Raw genomic sequence first — 21,918 nt, 5'->3', positions numbered from 1 at the left:
TGACCTAGTGCAAATAAAAAGCAGCTAATGTGTGTGTGTGTGGGGGGGGGGTTATCAATAATCAAATGATTTTTTAGTCACTCTCACAACTTTTGGGGATCTGACTCATGATTTCTGAATGTAGGGGTTAGCAATATTGGTATTATCTATTTAGATTTTAAGCTGTTCAGGGCAGAAACAGCCACTGACTAGCACAATGAGGCTGTATTCTCAACTGTCCCCTCAGGGCTACCGTAATTAAAATAAATAAATAGATACATACATACCCAAATCAGCAGCAAAGAACATGAGGACAATTTAATAAAAAATACTGTTCTTGGGTTCTGTTCAGCTTCTTTGTGCTGCTCAGCAAATGGAATCCAGTTGTGGAGCTGGCCACAACATGAAGGATGTTCTGGTGGCACAGTTGGTCTATGTTGGCTCTTATGTCATCTTCCCCTGCCTCCTCAGCCAACATCAGGGCTATTGTGGCAGAACAGGAGAGGTGGCCAGATGTTCCCCAAATTCCACCAATACCACTGACATTCAGGCCTCTGGAACCAGTACAGCCTCCAAGCAGGTTGTTCTAATTTACTCAGGGAACTGGCTCAGCACACAGTTGGGCCAGGTGTGGGGAAATGCAAAGGTGAGCTTTATTCCACCTTTGCACATCCCCAGCCCAACCTGAGCTGTGAAGCTCCTTAGCAGCAACCCAGGGTTAGTCCCTAAAATATTATCAATTCCCATCAGCTGTGCTTGATTTAGTTACTTTTTAAAATGTTTTTTGTTTAATCTTCATGATGTATTTCACAACATTGCTGCTTCTGTACAGTTTATATAGCTGTGACCTACTTACATTTTATCTGTTCTTTCTCGGTGGCCTGTATATCTGAGATTGGACTTCAGCACTTGCTTGTGACTGACATAAATACATTGTGGAAAAAGGAAATGAAGCCAAAGTTGGGCACAAAACATATGTAAATGTTCATTAAAATTAAAACTACACAATTGTTTTAATATTTGCAGACCAGTTTGATTTACTGTCTGTGAACATTCCCACAAACCTATACTGGCCTGTAGGAAGAGAAAAACGGTGGTGAACATTCATGTTACTAGGGATTGTGGGTAGCAGGGAGCAGAAACAACAACATCAGGTGACCTATGCGACCAATCACACACTACAGAGAGCACAGACACACTAATAGCTGTAGCAAAGCAAACAGTTCTGAAGACTTATACAAGCTGAAACATGATTGCATAAACTATTGCTCACAAAAGTCTGATTAATGAACCCATTTGTAAACACCAAGACTGTTGGAGGATTCTTCACAAACAAAAGAAGAGGCTAAATCCATGAAAGAAATTGTCCTCTGCAAATAGCTCAGCCAGCTCCAGACTTCAGTGTGAACTGGCCATCATGCTGTAAGTTGGGCAAGCAAACTAGAGGAGGTTAAAAAAAATAAAATAATCATGCAGTGCAATTTCAAGAGCACCTTCTGGTGGCTGAAGGAAAGTACTGGATGCACTAATACAAGAAGGAAAGAGGAAGAGGTTCAGGCATGTAGAAAATGACAAATAAATACAGGTGTAAAAGCCTTTCACTCCTCCATAAGTCACTGAATGCAGGTGACTTGGGTGGGGCAAACAATCACATTTAAATGCCTGGTGGAAGGGTCAACTGTTCGTTTTTTAAGGAAAGATACCAGCTAGTAATAATGCCTGGTAAGTGTCTTTTCCAGGATGTTTGGCAACTCGGTTAATAAATGATGCGATTCTGTAAATGTTTCTGATTAGTCCTTCCACATCAGAGAAATTGCCATTGACATTAGGGTCCAAAGAAGGTTTAAAAGTTGTTTCACTGCTATTAAGGACAAGCTGCACTTCAAATAAAGGAGTGGACTTAAATGATGTCTTGGTGTTTTCAATCAGATACTTAAGAGAACACTTGATAGCTTTGATCAGCCCATCTAAAATCATGTGGTCTATGTACTCAGTGTAGGCTTTCCATTCATCAGAAAGAGGATCTGCCTGGAGCAAGGTCTGATTGTCCTGAAACAGGTAATTTACAGAATGGGCACAGGGTTTAGAATTGCTCTTCCCTATGTGGATTCTTTATCCCTGCTAATTGATCAGTTCAGGAGTAAAGGAACTCTCACTTTGATGAAGAAAAGCTTTCCCACTATTTACAACTTCATTATCTTTTCATTGTAACTTTTACAAGCACATCTGGAACCAATTGCTTAAAGCTATTTCCTTTTAGAGTTGGATTTGCATTAGTCAAGTGTATTTAAAAACATTTGAGTTTTGTAAACTACTGAATCCCAGCTTTCCCAATTATCTCAACCTATTTATTAACAATTGGTTCTCCCAGTGCCAAAAGTGTACTGGATTTATAACAATTATCACCTGGTCTAGCAGATAGATCCTGTCTCTTGGACCATCCAGTGCAATTTGGAGATTCTCTTTTTACCATCAAGACAAAGAAGGGAAGAATTTCCACAACTTTCCCTGACACAAAAGGAGGTTTTTCTCAATGTGTACAGCAGTCACGTAAATTACAGTTAAAACAACAAGGAGTCTGGTGGCACCTTAAAGACTAACTGATTTATTTGGGCATAAGTTTTTGTGGATAAAAAACCTCACTTCTTCAGATGCAACTGAAGCCTGACCTGGCACAGTGAAGAACTGTGGGATTATATGGAGCAGATTAGGGATCTTGTTAAGAATGTGGACCTCAGAATCCAGAAAACCAACTGTAATTAAGTATCAGGGAGTAGCTGTGTTAGTCTGTATCCACAAAAACAACGAGGAGTCTGGTGGCACCTTAAAGACTAACAGATTTATTTGAGCATAAGCTTTCGTGGGTAAAAAACATCTGAAGAACATCTTAATTACAGTTGGTTTTCTGGATTCTGAGGTCCACATTCTGAACAAGATCCCTAATCTGCTCCATATAATCCCACAGTTCTTCATTCTGCCAGGTCAGGCTTCAGTTGTTGGAATGTGAGTTCTACTTCCACTTGCAGAATGATTTTCCATAACCTATTGTACCTCTTGGTAATTAAATTTAAAATTTCCAATATATTGAGGGGAGAAATATCATATTCTTCTTGATAAATTAATCAGAAATATTTCTGACCACAGATTCCATCGCTCTTTGACATGTAGATTCGTGTGCAATGTTTAAATATACTATGTTTTTTTTATCTTCTAAAAATATAAAACAGGCAAGAATCATAAACACTTCAGCTTGTATTTTAAAATAATGTAAGGCCAGACTCTCAGCTAGTGTAAAGCAATTTGGCTCCAGTTAAGTCAATGGAGACACATCTATTTACAGTTACTAAGAATCTGGCCCTTACTGGTAGCAAAAAGTGCTAGATTGATAGCTTGGAAACTGAAGACTTCTGTTTATTCATAAGACTCTGCTTTTACACGAGCAATACCTGGAAGTTTCCCCACATTGCCCCCACCAATGCCATAGTCTGAACACAAGTATGTACCAGTTTAACTAAAGATGAAGTGATATTGCACCAGTTTAGTTAAACCAGTGCAGCATAATGTGCAGACACTACACATTGGTTTAAACTGGGCTTATATCCATTTAGCTTCTCCCTGAATCAATGTATGCCCAGTTTAAACCTATGTAACAGTGTCCATACACAAAGCCACACCAGTTCAGCAAAATCAGTACAAAAATCATACTGTTAGTTAAACTGGTGCATACTTGTGTGCATAGACAAGTCCAATGTGTCTCAGTCAGGATCTGAGGGGCTACTTCCACTATCAGAAAAGTCCTGTTTCTAAGGGCTTGTCTACACTTACAACACTGCAGCAGCTGTAGAGCATAGAGAAGATGCTATCTACACCCATGAGAGAGCATCTCTCATCACCTCCCTGAGAGGCAGTAACTGTGTCAATGGCAGAAGTCCTCCTGTCAACATAGTGCCGCCTACACCAGGAGTTAGGTCAGTATAGCTCCTTTTCCACACCCCTGAGTGACACAGTTAAACCAGCATACGTTTGTAGTGTAGACCAGGATTAAGAAATGCCACATTTTTGGTCTCAACAGAAGCTGCTAGCAAGGCTGCCAGTTTCTACTCTCTCTAGTAGTGGCTACTGTCACGTGGGTGGCCTAAAAATCGTCAATTCATTTCACACAGACCACTAATCAGCTTTTCAGTGATAACTTTGGTCATGTTGACCTAGACCAAATGTGAACTAGTGATGGAGAAAAGCTTCATCACTCATTACCAAGTCCCATAAGCCAGTAATTCTCAGCCTTTTTCCTTCTGAAGCCCCACCCCGTGCCCCAACATGCTATAAAAATTCCACAGCCTATCCATTGGACAACAACTGTTTTTCAGTAGATTACAAGCCAGAGCTGACGTTAGGGGTAGCAAGCAGAGAAATTGCCCAGGACCTCACGCCACAGAGGGCCCCACAAAGCTAAGTTGCTCGGGCTTTGGCTTCAGCCTAGGCATGAGGGGCTCGGGCTTTGGCTTCAGCCCCGAGCAGCAGGGCTTGGGATTTGGCTTTCTACCCTGAGCCCCAGTGAGTCTAATACTAGCCTTGCTCTCTAATTTATTTTGGTGGACCTCCTGAAATCTGCTCAGGGCCCCAGACCCCGGGCTGAGAAGCACTGTCATAAGCCATCTGCTCCTTCAACTTCGGAAATTGCTCATCTGAGGAGTCTGTTCTGCCATTACATCCAAAAACTAATGCATCAGGGGGAAACTGGCCCTTTTGTATTCAAAAGAAACACATATGTATATTCAGTTAAGACTAAAATATAAGATTAGCTACAAACTACAGTGTAACAATAATCCATCAAACATAATTTAGAAAAATAGTTGTGCACACTTTGGTTTTGGTTCAGGGTACCTGAAGACTTAAATAGATTAGTACTATTATGTCAATTTTCTTCCATGTCTTTATATGCACATACATTTCTCATATAGAATCTTCTGTATTTACCTTGTAAAGGGTTTCTCTCTTGGAATATAAGTGCATTGAAGCTTCTGGTACCACTGGATGTTTCATCTCCCAGAGAATAGCAGAAAGCTACAACAGACATATAAGATTTGAACATTTTGTTATTCAAAAGATAGCTGTTGGTATCTAACCAAGTAAGAAACTGTTTCAAATTACCATGCATGGGTAAAATGCTGCAGGATTTGTTTAGGCAAAGTACCCATTGACTTCAACAGAAGTTTTCCCACAATAAGGAATGCAAGACTTGACAGTTAGTGTACTTTATATTTAAATTATTCACATTTTATATTTGCATGTATAATATGCATTTTAAAAAGAAAAGCTACACAATGTTTCTCTAATTTTAAACTAAATAATCTGCAAATGGAGAATAAGTATTTTCATATGTCTGTGTCTCATTAAATATTTTTAGTGGAAACGTATATAATGCTTATACTTTGTGGTCAAAATCCTCAAGTCTGATCCACATTGCAGAGCACTTATCTGTAGCGCAAGGGAAATTTTTGCTATAACAATAAATGATAGCTGTTAAAAATAAAATAAATGTTAAATCAACACAGATAAGATTTACCACTGTATCATCTTTTCATTAAAATTTACTTCAGACAATCCAGTTTCATCACATTTGAGACTGAGTTGGTTAAGTTGTCATACACAGAGAAGGTTCAGATCTTGTGCCCAGGAAGTGTACATTTCTTCATCATATCTACCCAATAATTCTAACATGCTCTCATATTTTGGAAAAACAAAATTCATTTCCGCCATCTGGAGAATTCCAGAGAGACAGTAGAGATTTCATCTCAATGTCATTTCTAGGTACATGGTGTGACTATAATTTTAGAAGGCACATGAAGTGTTTTAAGCCCCATTGTACAATGTTTTACAACAATACTTACAGATGATTGATATGCCTAAAATGTGTTCTGTGCTTCAGCAGCCTCTCTCGTAACACTCCTGAGATCACTTCATATTGCCTGCAGCCACTGGCATGTTTTCATGAAGTGCAGCACATCCATTCCTTAATTCAAACAAGCAGCCACAGTGATGGTGATGGGCCACCAGTTTAACCATCACAGAACCAGGGCTCGAGCCCTAGAAAAAGAAGTGCTGGGACGTAACTATTTCAACAAGAAGAAAATTTTGAATTAACAGGGGTGGGTGCCGGATTTTTGAAAAAGTGCTAATCATTGGTTTACTTTGTCAGGACCAGAAGTATCTGAACGCTGTTCTGGCCTCCAAAAGAAGTGCTAGAACGGAGCTCTGGAACGTTCCGGAACAACTCAAGTGCTGCATGGGGCCTGCAAATAAAGCATCACATCTGTACCCACTGAACTCAATGTAAACGCCCCACTGACTTGAGTGGGAACAAGCTCAGGCCCAAAATACTACAGGAGAGGGCAAAATTCCCATTGGCTTCAAAGCCAGGTTTTGACCCTTAATGCTTCTCAACTTGTGGTACACAGGAGCACTTCAGTTGGTTCATGGAGCAGCTTTTATCCCAGTGGTGAAGCAGCGAAGCTCTCTGCTGGCTGTAGGCCAGCACAAGGCTCTTCTTGGGCTTGCAGAAGCTATTTTGACCAACTGAAGAAAAAAAAGATGATACATCTCTGAACCCTGGCTACCTGCTTTAAGCCTTATTGGAAGTTCCTTTGGCATGAATTCAACCATGAACACATTTGTGGACGACTTCAGAGTGGAAGGGATAGCAACGCAGATGAGGACATAACTGAACTGCAGCGTGGTCTGGGGGAAGAAGAGTGCTCTACTAAGCACTGTCTTGCCAGCAAGAAGGATGGAGACTTCTATTGCAAGAAACAACTTCATCTTGCAAACTTCTTCTGTTGGAGGATTTCTGTTGTAACCGAAAAGAGCCCAATCCCCTTACCAACACTTGCAGTCTACAGAACTGGTTTCCAGTTTGTGAAGGAAGTTTCTAAGACTGCGCGTCAAACTACATTGAGCATAAAACCTATTTTTAAAAGGTGCTAAGTGCATCATTAATGACATATGCCTCTATAAAACACCAAATAGAATAAAATTATAATACTCCTCTCGAAAAAAAAAATTACATACACAGAGAGAGAGACACACACACAGCTTATACAATAACAATTGAGAGCATAGAAGAACAACCACTTTTTCTCTTTGATTGTCAAAAGTTTGTTTATAGCAGGTAATCGCCTCTTCAGATATTGAAAGAACAGCAGCAAAATTTGGCTAAAGGCAAAAACTGGTGACAGACCTTTCCAGAAGAGTATTAAAAATCAGCAAAACCTACACAGAACTCATTAAGGAACAACCACCTCGGTTGCTATCTCCTTTGGGGAAAGGAGGTTGCACATTTAGATTGTGTTATACACATTTAAAATGAAAACAATTTTTTTATTTTGTTGCTGAATACTTTAGGTGTCCATGTGTAGTTAGCCTTGAAAAGTATTTTTGAGATGAAACTTTGAAAGGCAAATGGGGGATTATCTTTATAGATTTTATAGGGCATTCTATTTTTATCACTGAATTCATTGCCTCTTTACACTCATGATTAATGTATTTCATAAATGGTTGTAGACACTATGATCCAGAATTTTTCCACAAGAACTTAACTGTGGAATGAAATTAAATGTCAGCTATTGTATACCCAATATATTAAAACAAACGTAATGGAAAACATTGCTACCTTTACTACAAAGATATATAACTAGGCATAATGGGAGCAAATTGAGCAAGAAAAAAAAATTATGGCTGATTATTAGTGGGGTCTCTTAACAATGGAATAGTCCCCCAGTGGCAATGGTGAAAGTCCCATCACTTGAATCATTTAAAACTAGACCAGACAAAATACTCAAAGACACACAGAGAGCTATTCTACACTAATGGGAGAAATGGGAAAATAGACAGACTACTGCTGTAAAATTTTGCCCATCTCTAATTTGCATGGACTACATTGTTGTGGTGGAGAGTCCAGATCTACTCTCTGCAGACTGGAATAGGGGATCCTTTGCAGTCCTGTGTTTCTATGATTAATACAGACAGTTGTGGGATAGTGGAGCAAAAATAGTTTGCAGCAGCATCTTTTGCTGGCCCTGTGTATCTCCAAGTGGATATTTAATCAGGAATTAAAGCTGCTTCAGACTACATTAACATTAACTGGGCCTCCCACCGATTGCTATTCCATAACCATAGGGGCAACCAGCCAGCAGCAGCCTGACTCCAGGAGAAATTGTGCTGGCAGGGGAAGAGTGGGGCCAGCAGCGCAGCAGTATTAAGGCACCAGGCATCTACAGATCATGCCTGTCCCTGAGATCCAACAAATCATGAGAAATCTTTGATGGGTTTAGAGAGCAGAAGCACATCTCTTCCTCAGGACAGTTTGCTAACCTCAGCTCCTAAACAGGACAATTTAGACAAAGTGTTGCAAGAGCTATTCAGAGAGCTTCTTGATCATTGTGTTAGTCTTTCCTCTGTAGGGGCCCCATGATAATCCAATATACTTATATGTAAGTGTATACAGGTCAAAACAATGTCACTTAGTATGTAGGAAGATGTAGAGTCCTTGTCTGGGATATTGTGGGGCACAGCATGCCAGCTACTACTTTTTCTGATGTCAATAAATGCAGTCTTCAAACAAATAAATTGCAGATACTTGGTGGACAAACTCAACAAATGCAACCAAAAACTTTATGGAGTGATTTTATAACATTTCTGCCAATAACATGTTTGTTTTATCTGAATATGTATTACCAGCAGCAGCTTCGACTTCTGGTGGTTCATGGTTAAATATCCCATAAAAGCTAACTCAGTCTCTTCTATTCTGAACTCTCTACCTTCATGCTGACAGTCCAAATTACAGTATTTTATTATATTGCATCTTCACTGTGTATTTTATTTATCTCTGTTGTGCCTACTTGTTTTTGGCATCTATTCAAAACCTTTACCTGTGTCCCCTGCTGTTTGTCCTTCTCGCAAACTGTTCTGCGCCTTTTGCAGTTTGTTTTGCCTTATAGCCTTAACAGTCTCTTATTTTATTTGCTACCCAATTCATTAGTTTAGAGAGTTAGGCCGTTATGTAACAATTATTTTGCCATCGCCAAGTGACACCAAATTATTTCCTAGATGAATGGTCTCTCTGACCTATAGGACAACTGCCAGTGATAAACACAGTTATAAATCACTAGTTTTTAGTTACTTGTGAAGCACGACTTGTGGAGTTGCTCATTATGGTGTAAGGCCAGGTTAACATGGTGGTTAAATTAATCAGTAAAATGTGAGACACAAGGTGGGTGAGATAATATCTTTTACTGAGCCAGCTTCTGTTGGTGAAAGAGACAAGCTTTCAAGCTCCACAGAGCTCATCTAAAATGTCACAGTTAACACGTATGTTGTCTAAAAGTAAATCCAACGTGTCTTCATAATTGATCTGGTTCAGCACCTCTCCATTTCACATACATTCTATCTTTGTTACTTGCTTCTTCAAGTCTCTTCAGAGATTCCTAGAGTATTAGAATCATTGGGTCAGAATGGAACTCTGGTAGACCCTCTAGTCCAGCCAGTGGCATTCCAGCAGCACTGGTTTCACTATTCCTAATCTAGACCAAATGGTGAATGTCTAGACTACAGTTTCTCCTCCCTGGGTTTTCACACCTCAGCTGCTAGAAGAGGACCTCATCCTCCCTGATTGAACTAACCTCGTTATCTCTAGCCTGCTTCTTGTTTGCATATATATACCTGCCCCTGGAAATTTCCACTACATGCATCCGACGAAGTGGGTATTCACCCACAAAGGCTCATGCTCCAATATGTCTGTTAGTCTATAAGGTGCCACAGGACTCTTTGACCTTCGCTACACTGGCGCTTTACAGCGCTGCAACTTTCTCGCTCAGGGGTGTGAAAAAAACAGCCCCCTGAGCACTGCATGTTACAGCACTGTAAAGCACGAGTGTAAACAGTGCCGCAGCACTGGGAGCGCGGCTCCCAGCACTGCAAGCTAATCCCCATGAGGAGGTGGAGTACATGCAGCGCTGAGAGAGCTCTCTCCCAGCGCTGGCGCTGCAATCACACTCACACTTCAAAGCGCTGCCGCAGCAGTGCTCCCGCGGCAGCGCTTTGAAGTTTCGAGCGTAGCCAAGCCCTTTGCTGCTTTTATTGACTATTTTTGAATATCCTCAGTGATAGCAATTCCACATCTTCACTTTGCAATGTGTTACATTAACTATCAAAAGTTAGGCAATGTTTTCTCTCACATTTAATTTCCCCTGCTGCAGTTTAAGATTGTAGGTCAGATTCCCAGAGTAATAGAAATGGTAAGGTTATAGAAAAGCCTCATTGTTGGTTAAAATGCAATGCTGCAATGAGTCAAATTCTTGATGCTTTGGTAAAAAATGTAAACTGCAGAGGACATGCTGATTAGTTCTCCAGCATCATCTTTCTTGTGCACCTATATTACATAATTCACCATATTCTTTATCCTTATATCGTCTAAGCATCTTCTACTTGTCTTCTTCCTCTGTTACTGTACAATATCCATGAACAGGTCATTTTCTCACATCTCTTCCTACTGTCATTCTAGTCACCCTTTGCTCTGCTTCTTCTCCAGTGTATATGGCATGTCTGCTTATGCCCTTTTGTCCTACCTTCTTGATTTTATTATACATTTTTTGCGATGTTTGTTGTATTTGTTTTTCATTTTGTTAGACATTTTGCTCATTTTCTCATGTAATATCTTGTCTGCTACTTTATATTTGTTATTTTCCATTATCTGGATTGTCATTTTCTTCTAAATTTTCAGAGTTTGTATGACATCTAGGCACATAGACTTTCATAACTCCCACTGACTTTAATGGGAGTTGTGTGGCTAAATCCCAGGCAATTCTGATAAATAATGAGATAAATTCTGATAAATAATAACCATGAGACTCTAAATTATGTTTTGTTCCTTCTTTATAACAGAATCTAGAATCTCTTCTTTAAAAGAAGAACATATTCCAGGCTAAACTCTTTCTTTCATGATCTCACACCGTTACTGCTTCCAATATCTGGTGGGGTGGAAGAAGATATTTTCATGTAATTTTGAGCATTTGAGCCCTGTGTTTCCTGTCTCTTAAGAAATTGATAAAGATTAGTCATTTACCTCCCTTGAGACGTAGCCAGATTTTGCCCTTGGTTTTATCTTTACATCCAGTGGTCTCCTGCCTTCTGATTCTGAGCTCAAATCTTGAAGAATGTATGACTTCGCTATCAAAAATATCTAAATCTAGTTCTTCATTATAATATTTGGACATAGAATTTAGAGAATTTAAATTGATAACAGAAATTAATAATGAAGCTAAGGCTATTATCTAACTCTGCCAGACTGTCGTTAATTCATTCAAGAGAAAACTCCTATTTTTACTCCAAAGTGTCAGACATTATTTCTGTAATTTTCCACAAGTGTTTCTATATCTTAATTCTGTTCAATTTTTTTCCTCCCAAGTCAGGACTACAATTAATTGGTGTACTTAGTCAGCTAAGCAATCTGCTTTCTCCTAGCAGTGGTTTTAAGCTACAAATTAGCCTGGTTTGAACCTAAAGGTAAGCAGCTCCAAACCTAGTGATTTTTATTATCTGTTGTTCATTCCACACAGCTACCCTTTTACTATGGATTTGCGAAAGCCACTAGAACTGAAAGCAATGGTGTTAAGCTAGTTACCACATTTATTTTTCAGGTTAAGCCAGGTGGTTACTGAATATTTCTAATGTGAAATTCCATATTGAGTGCAGCTCAAACCCTTAGGTCCTCATTTAAGACAAGACTATGACTAGCCCTTATGCAACTGCACAGGGAAATAGGAACTAGCAAGAATTTACCCCCTGATGTGGTAAAATTGCAGCCCTGATGTTTTATCCCTAGGTGCAATTGAATAGGGAGGAACAGAGATAACTTTCTATATGCTGGCCTGGAAAGCTGCATGCCATGAAATAGAGTAAGCAGCTCTCCATAAAGGCATTGGTTGGAGCACACAGATGCCCAAGAAGGAATTGTGCCTCTTGAGGCACAACGCCTCGGTGTGTTCCCCCTGGGGTGGGGTGCCTATGCACCGTTCCTTATTATGGGCATGTGCAAATAGCATGATCTAGCCCTCTATTTGCACCTATGGCTTACTCAGACAGGAGCTAATTGAAGTTAATGTCCCTTGAAGTAAACAGAAGTGAGTTTCCTCCACAATGCACTTCTCCTGACTGATACGTATTATGCTACCTTGCATCAATGCTCCTATACAGCTCTGATGCAGAATGTTTTTCAACTGCTAGCATAAGTTTTGGCTTTTTGGGAGGGACACTTCATTCATCTGTTTGTATTTTTCAGAATTTCTTTTCCTGCTTTGCAATTTTTCTTGTCTCAGAGGACACTCACTTGAGAACATTCTACCATCTTAAATGCTGAGAGCTTTTATGCATAACCAATAGCTCCTGGACCGAAAAATGGAATATCCTCTGAAATAATTCATTTCCCCTGATTTTATATTTAATTATCTGAATGCTAAAACTGAAAGTGAACCAAGTGCAAAGAAGAAATTCCAGTGTCGTATGTATAAAGCGGAAAAAATCCTAAAGTTTCCAAAGCTGTAGGCACGAAAATTAGGTTGGCAGAAGACAGATTTACTATCATTCTGCCACCCTTCCTCATTCAGAGTAGTATTTTAGCTCCCTGTCCTGCAAACAGGTGAAGCCTTTACTGGAAGTCTGTGCCCGTGAAACAATTTTCAGGATTGGGGCTTTCCTCTCAAGTAGTCCCCCTTAAGTCAATTAAATTACAAATTAATCATGTCACATACTCAAATATTTGAAATGTTTCTCAGTTTAGGCACCTCAGACTGCAGAAAGTTGAACGTTGAGAAAGAAAATGAATATTTTACCTTAAAAAGCAGATTCCAGTCCCTTTGGCTCTTGAAATGAACGATTTAATAGTGTTCTGGAGTGGTGATCAAAGTAATTCCTCTGCTGAGTATATCTCACACTCAGAGAGAAATTCCTACATGATGATACATTGGACGTTCTATCTCAAAATTCATTTAAAAATATCAACATTTTCTACTCAGAGCAACAGCTCCAAAATAAAACTTTTTAATTTCAGATCACACTTAAAGGTATAACCAAATTATTGCATGCTCTATCGCTGTATACACCAGTTTTAAATATATGAGCCAATTCTGAAACTTATACTCCCATAACGTTTCCTCATGCAAATAGTCCCATTGAAATCAATAGGACTGTTTGTGTGAATAAGAATTACTCATGCAAATAAAGACTGCAAGATAGGTTCAATGTATTCACTAAAATTGTCTGATACCATCCATTTGCTTTATGTCTTTGATGCTCCTCTCTGTAGTTCTAGATGCTTTTATGCAAACAAAATATAGAAAATCATACATGAATCTAAAGACTGCTCAATGCGAATGTGCTGTAGGCTGTCATAATACTATCAGAGACACAAGGTACATGAGGTAATATCAGACCTGAGGAAGAGCTTTGCATCAGCTCAAAAGCTTGTCTCCCTCACCAACCGAAATTGGTCCAATAAAAGATATTACCTCACCCACCTTGTGTCTCTAATATCCTGGGACCAACATAGCTACAACATCACTCCATATAATACTGTTAGCTAAGCTAATAAAAATAGCAGCTACCCACACGTAAATCCTGCATCTCTCACTACACTGCCTTCCCAGAGGGCCCTCCTCCCCCAAGATGAGTTTTGGAGCATGTCCTGGGTTAACTTATCTGAATCCTCTGTCTGTTTAGTTGCTTAGCTTCATGGTTCTGACTTTATGGATGGACCTGGTCAGTCTACATGTTTGTGTCTGGGTAAAGATTTGGTGCGGGTCCCAGGCATTGTTACGCATTTATCCCGTCACAGGATTTCAATGATGGATCCTGGCAATGGAGCTTCAGACTTTCCCTTCTTCAGGGATGGCAGGTAACAGGTGGTGCATGGGTTAAAGGGCAAGAAAGTAAGGACCGTGATCACCAAAGAGGAGGAAGAGATTGGAGTCAGAGATCCACGAGCACTTTCACAGGGATCAGTGATGTTTTCTGGCTAGCAGCCTAACCAGGTTGCAAGCCTGGAAGACTCCAGGATAAGTGGGTTTGCATGAGCCAATGTTAAGGTGGATTGGTTATGCCCTAAGAATTTGAGAGGCTCTGGATTCAAGCCTCTATTGATATGGGACAGGGATAGTTTGGGCAGCATCCACTCTCCTCTTCCCCTTCTGCTGTCAGGATAAGCTGCCTACCAAGAGTTATCCTGTCTGAGTTACAGATAAATAAGTTATAGCTGCTTGGCCAAAATTCTAGATGTCTGTCCCACTCCTCATTGGTCCCTAGCCATTTGCCAGTCCAACTACCTTAAATGGGGTTTGAAATTTGAGACACAAATTCACTCCAAGTCTAGCAAAAAAACTGGCATATAAGATCTCTGTCTATAAATTTCAATTGCAATTTTAGAAGAAAATGTCATCCTTGGCCATATTTAAATTACAAAAAGAAAACCTAATTTTTTTGGTAAGAAATTAAAACAAAATAGTTCTGGAAAAGTTAAGGCACCAGTCATTGTTAACATAAGGTTCAGACATTGGGGGTAAATGGAAGATGCTATCTCTATTAAACAAATTAGTAAAGATCTTTGTTTAGGGCAATAACTATATATAGTTATATGGCCCAATCCTACAATTACTACTCAGGCAAATATGCTGTATTCGTGAGTAGCCCCATTAGAGGCAATGAGATTGAGATGACAGTTTGCTTGACCAGGCCAATAATTTACTACTCTAGGTTTCTCCCTGAAGGCCCTCATCCTACAACAACTTAATCACAATTGTGCTGACTCAGATAGTAGTCTCATTAAAGCCAAGAGGACTATCTGCTTGAGAAAGGAGTACTCAGGTGAGAAAGGGTTGCAAAATCAGGCCCTCAGTTTTCTTTTTTACAAATGACTTAGTGAAAAAACACTATGGACCGAAGTCCAAGGTGCCAAGCACTCTCAGCTGTCATCGACTGCAATCGATGTAGAGGAACCTCAATGCCCCACAGAACTGGGCTCTATAACCAGCACTGCATAGTTGCAGGAGTGCTGGAACAATTTGGATAGTGGAGGTGCTGAGAGCCATTGAACCAAACTGTAAAACCTGTACATAAAGAAAACAACTTCAAAACAGGGGGTGCTACAGCACCCCCAGCACCCTTAGTTCCAGCACCTATGCATAGTTGTAACCAACTATACCCTAGGAGAGGGAGTTAACTGAAAACATTATTGACTGGTCCAATAGGAGTAGCACTGTCCTCAAATAGTCTTATGCTTATTACTTATAATAAGCTCTGTTATCATCCCAAATAGGGATGCTAAGGGGGTCAGAAGACACCCCTTACTTTCCTGCAGGGGCTTGGGATAGGAGAGGACTCCCACTCTCACACAAGTGAGCAGACTGAGCTGGTACAGGAGGGGCGGTAATCTGGAGCGGTCACCGCTTACTTCCCCACACTAGCACATGGAGGGAGCAAGGATTAAACCGCAACTCTGACACTATTCAGTGCTGGTCTGCTTCTGAGGCAGCTTCCCCTGACTCAGGGCTCATGGTAGCTCCACAGTCTAGTCCTATATGAAGTACTTTCAATACTGAGGTAAAAGTACTTAATTATCTAAGGTGTTAAAACAATTGGCAAGTTTTTAAGGGTGAACTCTGGGCTGCATACTACCACCCTGAGATGGATAAATTACCGTTTAGCCATTTTGTTTAAAATAGCAGGTCTTATCTAAATTGAAAATGTGTCTTCTGTGCAGGATTAATAACTACTTTTCACCAAAAATTGCATAAGTGTATCATGTAAATGAAGGACTCCCTAAGCACACATTACTAGGAAAGACCATAACAGTCTATCATTTCAATGATCCCTGAATGACAGCGCCTGTAAGTAAGTTTTGATACAACAGATTGTGTGACAGCTTCATAGGAGTTGTTACAGGCTACAGAGATAAAAATCTACAGAATGAAAGTGGACTAGCATCAATTATGTCAATAACTAGTAAACTAGAGCACGTTCAAACTGGTCTTGGTACAAAAGATGGACATTTATCTTTCTAAATCGATTTTGGATTATTTTACCAACTATACAAGTATAAAGGGGCATGAGTACTGGCACAGTTGTCCAGTAATGCTTAAAGTCGAAGGGCTAACTGTGTCCCACAGAATCCTACAAACCTCTCCCTGTAAATGAAAGGGATTGGGGGGGAGGGGGTCGGAAATCTACTGCAAGTTTTTGTTGCTGGTGAAAACTAATTTCCTTTCATCGTTCAGTAAATACCTAAGTACAAACAAATGATATGCTACTGTGCATGAATCTGTGATAAAAGCAATATGCAAATACACATGAAAATTCAGTGTGCCTCTTGGAGTCCTGGCAATTTGCCTACACAGCATCAATATTGAAAAGTTTGGACTCTTACAATAAAGGGTTATGGCTAAGGGTTCTCGCTTTTAGGAGTAAACTGGTATCATAAAATGAATTGGTGGGGAAAAAGCAGACATGCTAGTATTATATTGGAGACAATGAAGAAGTATTATGCTTTTTCTCACTCCTGGAACTTGCATCTGTGTGCTGTTATTACTACTACGTGTATTATTGTAGTGCCATCACACTTAATAACCGCACCTAGTCAATTTCACAAACAAGGTTGCCAGCTAGGACTTTAGAGAAAGTTGAAAATGCCAGAAATCTGTATTGGTCTCCTCCTAGAGGAACTGCCTTACTTTATTTTGCTATTTTACCTTCCTTCTAAATAAGACTCCTCTAATGGTGAAGAGGGAGGTTGTAAGATGTAACCATCTTCTCATTGCTCTACTTCAGAGATATGAAATACTGCCAGCTATAAGATCAAATTATTTGGCTTTATGTTTTTCTGCCAACCCAAACCCTTGAATTTGCCAGAATAGAAATAATAAAGTATCTAAAAAGTGCTCAGGTATACAGCATTCTTTCATATCGATATTCCTTGTATTGTTGACAGTGTTTATTGCCAGTGGCAAATTGTATTTAACCTTTTACAATTTTATATGGGTGTATAACAAATGCAGCAGAAAATGTGACACCTGCAAAGAGAAAAGTATTTCAACTCCCTGTGCCCAGACTGATTTTCTATCTGCAACAGATTGCAAGCTGAGAACATCCAAATCCTGGCATCAAGAGGTTAAAGAAACACTTTTAGTTATGTTTTTACCCCAATGCACAGAGATTATCCATATGCAACTAACAGCAGCAGCAATTCACTTTGATATAGGGCCTCTCATCAGAGGATCCCAAAGTGTTTTACAAAAATCAGCCCTGGGTGGACTCCCAATGAAGTCTATGTGAGTTTTGCCAATGTGAATTCATTGGGCCCTCTTAACTCTCAACACCCTTGTGAGGTAAAGAAGTGATGTTAATCATAAATGCATAATTAGTCCTAAGAGATGAAAGAGTGTTTACTATACAGAAGGCCAGGGCCCAGTCTTCTGAGCATAGGCTGGAAGCTAGAAACTCCTGAGTTCTAATCCCACTTGTGGCAATGACTGGCTTGTTCTGTTGGTCTTGGACATCTGTTTCAGATTTTCTGAAATCTTAATTAATCTTAATCTTTCTTAATGATTTTACCTACCTCAAAGAACCTTAATTAATATTTGCAAAGCAAGCTGAGAGCACAAAGGGGTATCTAAAGTAATTATTATAATTAAAAATGATAGATTAGTATAATGCTAATACAAAAAGCATCATCTTGAAGTACTGCACATGTTATTTACCATATTGCTTTAATCCAGTGAGTTGTTTTTACTTTCTTGCATGAGCCTCCAACATTTCTTACTGGTACCAGGCGGGCAGGAGGCAGACAGCCAAAGGAGGGGCAGGTGATCCTTCATGTGACTCGCCCCCAGCCCAGGCCGCCCACGCTCTTCCCATCCCCTCCTCATGATCCATCCTATGTTACCTGGGTGGGGGTCCACTGTCCTCCTCCTGCTGTGCAGGAGACTTTGGAACTGCAGTGGGGAAAGGAGCAGAACATGGGGCCACTGGACAGCCCCACACCGGCAGCTCCCCTGGAGCAGCTCTACGGCCCCCAGCCCTGCCCCCTGACCTTCCATGGAGCTGCGTCTTCTCCGTCTGTACAGCAGCAGCCCACCAGAGAACCGAGCTAGGCGAGTGGGGCTGGTACACCTGCACCAGAGGAGCTGCTGGTGTTCTGCTCCTTCCCCCACTGTGGTTCCCAGGAGAGTCTCTCCCAGGAAGCGCAGTGGGAAAAGGAGAAGAACGCTGGCAGCTCCTCCCGCAGGGCTGCTGCTGTACAGACAGAGGAGACGTAGCTTCGTGGAAGGGCAGGGAGCAGAGCCGTTCTGCTCCTCTTGTGTCTTTCCGGTCAGGGTCGGCTTTAAAAAACAACCCCCCCAGCGCCGCCCCACCAAACCAAAAACAACCCCCCTGAGTGCCGCCCTGCCAAATCAAAAAGAAAATCAACACCCCCCTGAGCACTGCCCTGCCGAACCAAAAACAACAACAAAAAAACCCAGTGCCTCCCCATCGAACCAAGAACAACCCCCCCAAACGTCACCTCGTCAAACCAAAAAGAAAATCAACCCTGCCCCCCACAGAGCCGCTCTGCTGAACCAAAAAAACCCAAGTGCCGCCCTGCTGAACCAAGATTGGCTGCCTCTTATAAGGTGCCGCCCCAAGCACGAGCTTGGTTGGCTGGTGCCTGGAGCCAGCCCCGTTTCCGGTACACCGTACCGGCTATAAATCTTACTGGTACGGTGGACCGGACTGGACTGCTCTACTTGCACTGCTTCCCTCCAAGCTTTCATAGACTTTAAGGTCAGAAGGGACCATTATGATCATCTAGTCTGACCTCCTGCATAGTGCAGGCCACAGAATCTCACCCATCATGAAATTCTTCACGGAGAATCTTTCCCCTCAGCTCCCCAACCTCTGTTTTCTCTAACTTGAGAAAGTCAGTGGGCTCCTTTAAATAAAAAGAGTTTGAATCAATGGTTCTCTATTTCTATGTACTAAATGATTGTACAAAAAACAAGATTAATAAATTTTAAGGCCAGAAAAGGCTACTAAATTATCTATATAACAGGGGCCATAGAATTTCACCCATTTACCACCAAAGTTCTCAATTCTTCCACCCTTGAGTTGAGCTTACTACACAAGTTACAATTTATTGTAAATACTGGGAGTCAGGCCAGGGTTTTCAGGTTTCTTATTTATGAATAACTTGTTCAATTTCATAACTGAGACTAGAGTTTTGTCTTGGAATCAAGGGGTGAAATCCTGACCATATTGAAATTAATGGCAGAACCCCTACTAACTTCAGTGAAACCAGAATTTCACCCAAGGGTTCCATAACTTTACACACACACACACACACACACACACACACACACACACACACACACACACACACAGTTATTTAGTCCTACTTACGTATGCACCAAGTGCTAAATTCTTACATATCAATAATAGCTATCATGTCAAATATCATGGTTATAATGGGTCCAGAAATGATTTATTGTTCCTTGTAAAAAAAAGATTTCAGTGAAAACAAACAATTTTTTGGGTTCATCAAAATTTCAGTTTTCAGTGAAAAGCAGTTTGTTTGTTTTTTCTGTTTTTGACAACCAAAAACTGAAATTAAAGAAAAAATACTTTTTAGACACCAAAAATTTCACCTAACCATCCAAAATTTTGCCATTTTCAGTTGTTCCCTTTCTCCAAAAAAGAGACCAAAAAATTTCATTGAAAACAGGAATCCATCCATTTCTACAAAATAGCCATTTTCCACTAAAATAGCTTTTTTACTGAAAACAATCTACTAGTTCTAATCATGGCATAAAAAGACAATTTCTAGGTTTTTTTCCTCTGTCTCTTATAAGTGAAAGTGATGGCCTTTTTTATGGGTTGTATGTTATAGACTCTACACGTGTCAGCATTCAGTTGCTCAGATGTTAATGCAGAAGCAAAGTCCATTATAGAAATATTATATTAAAATGGACTTGAAGGTATTGTACACTAAATATCTTTCATTGGCTGAGCAAAGTGAGGCCCTACACTCGGTTTGTATGTAATACAATAACTTGAATGCTGCATGCAAATCAATTCCAAAATTTCAGGGCATGTTTTAGGCAGTAATGAGCAGAACCTCATTGACTTTGGTGAGCACTGGAATGGAAAAATTGGTAGTAGGGGGATCCCAACACAGAGCCCTTCGCATCTGGCTAGCAGATCCAGCAATTTCAACCACCACTGTAATTGTCTACAGATCAAAGAACCAGTTGATCGCAGCCCTTACACCTTCCAGCACAGCACATGCACACCACCACATCAGCTGTGCCCATGAATGACTTACCTCCCGGACAGAAAAGAAATAAAGCCTTGTCTACATGGCGAGTTAGTGAGCGGCAAGCTGGTGCGCTGTAGAGTCACCCCTTGGCTTGCCATGCACTAATTCAACATAGGGACAAGCCCTCCGAATGATGGGGAGAGAAAATGGGGAGTATGGGGGAAGGAGGCACACAGAGCCCCTGGCTGGGGGGGAGAATGGGAGACCCTAGTATGACAGGGAATTGTCACAAACCAGGATTGGGCAGTCAGGCCGAGTGGTCAGAGCTGGAGTCAGATTCCAGAAATAGCACTGAAGGTCCAAGCCAGAGTCAGGAACCAAGCAGGGAAGCGGGACAGGAGCAAGGCTGGATGAGAGCTAAAGCAAGGTAAGCAGAGGAGAGTTCACAGCTGCAAGCATGTGCGTTGAGCAGTCAGAGATCGGTGGTCACTGCTAGGCTTAAGAGCAGGCTTGCTGACTTCCTTGGCCAATCAGGGAAAGTGGTCAATAAGGCAGAGTTCAGGTTTCATTCATTCATTCACAGTTCATTCGGTGTTGCCAAGGTCTGGTGGAAATCTCATAAACTCAGATATTCTGGGAAGATTACAGCCACATCCAAACCAGAACCAGAAAACAAGCCCATCCAGTCTTGGATCTGGCATGGAATCATGGACTAACGATGGATTCAGAGCCAAGAATTTTAAACCAGTATCCCCACCAAAATTAGAAATACTGTGATCAGAGGCTTGAGGTTTGGCTCCTCTCTAGGTTTTCTATTTACAATTGCATGTCTCTGTTCTCTTTTCCCTACGATATCTAGTCAATAGATGCATTTTAAAATGAAATGTTTTAAATCATTTTAAATGCAAATAAAATGCTCATTATTTATAATCCTGAACCAACTACTTGTTCATTTCCAACACGCAGGCTCCAATCCAAAACACTTAAGCATGCGCTCAGCTGTAAGCAGGTGAGTAGTCCCACAAAATTCAATAGACTTACAGTAGACTGACTTGGGACTACTCACCTGCTTACAGTTGAGCACATGCTTAAATGCTTTGCTGAAACGGGATCTAGTCTTCAAACCCTTAAGAGCACCTTTGAAACCAACTGGCATGAACTGAAGCTGCTCTTAAAAACAGATTGCTAGAAGTGAGTCTGATTACAGCACAACTCTGATTATCCATTTTCAGCTATCTTAAAAACAACCCATTCGCAGAAATAAATTACGACCCTACAACTTCAGTTAATTACAGTGAAAACACCCCCCAATTTCAAAACACCTTGGTTATCTGAACATACTTGTCCCCTGTCATAATGCAGGTGACTGAAGCTGCACTGTGCTCCTCGATCACTGCTATTTTACTTCTTTTAAAAATAAGAACAAAATTAAATTGAGTGTCCTATTCAATTGTTTAGCTATAAATCAGTCTTCAGAATTAAGCCGCTACCTTGATGTGCAACAACTCTTCAAGGATTTTGCATAGAAGTAAACAGCTGAGGGAGGAAGTCCCATAGCTTTATATCTTCTCCATTTTTTGATCTTGAGCAGTTTTCCCCTGATACAC

At 40.6% G+C, this 21,918-nt stretch overlaps 1 protein-coding gene and 1 pseudogene across 1 annotated transcript in view; one reads left to right on the top strand and one right to left on the bottom strand.

The window, feature by feature from the left end:
* Nucleotides 1–21,918, top strand: part of MAP3K20 (mitogen-activated protein kinase kinase kinase 20) — a 564,831-nt gene that overhangs the window by 415,265 nt on the left and 127,648 nt on the right. The gene's annotated exons all lie outside the window — the stretch shown is intronic.
* LOC127030193 (dynein axonemal heavy chain 11-like) overlaps nt 1–21,918 on the bottom strand; it is a 243,483-nt pseudogene that overhangs the window by 213,977 nt on the left and 7,588 nt on the right.

This window comes from Gopherus flavomarginatus, chromosome 10 (assembly GCF_025201925.1).
Source record: "Gopherus flavomarginatus isolate rGopFla2 chromosome 10, rGopFla2.mat.asm, whole genome shotgun sequence".
Lineage (NCBI taxonomy): Eukaryota > Metazoa > Chordata > Testudines > Testudinidae > Gopherus > Gopherus flavomarginatus.
This window is presented reverse-complemented; position numbering and strand designations above follow the sequence as displayed.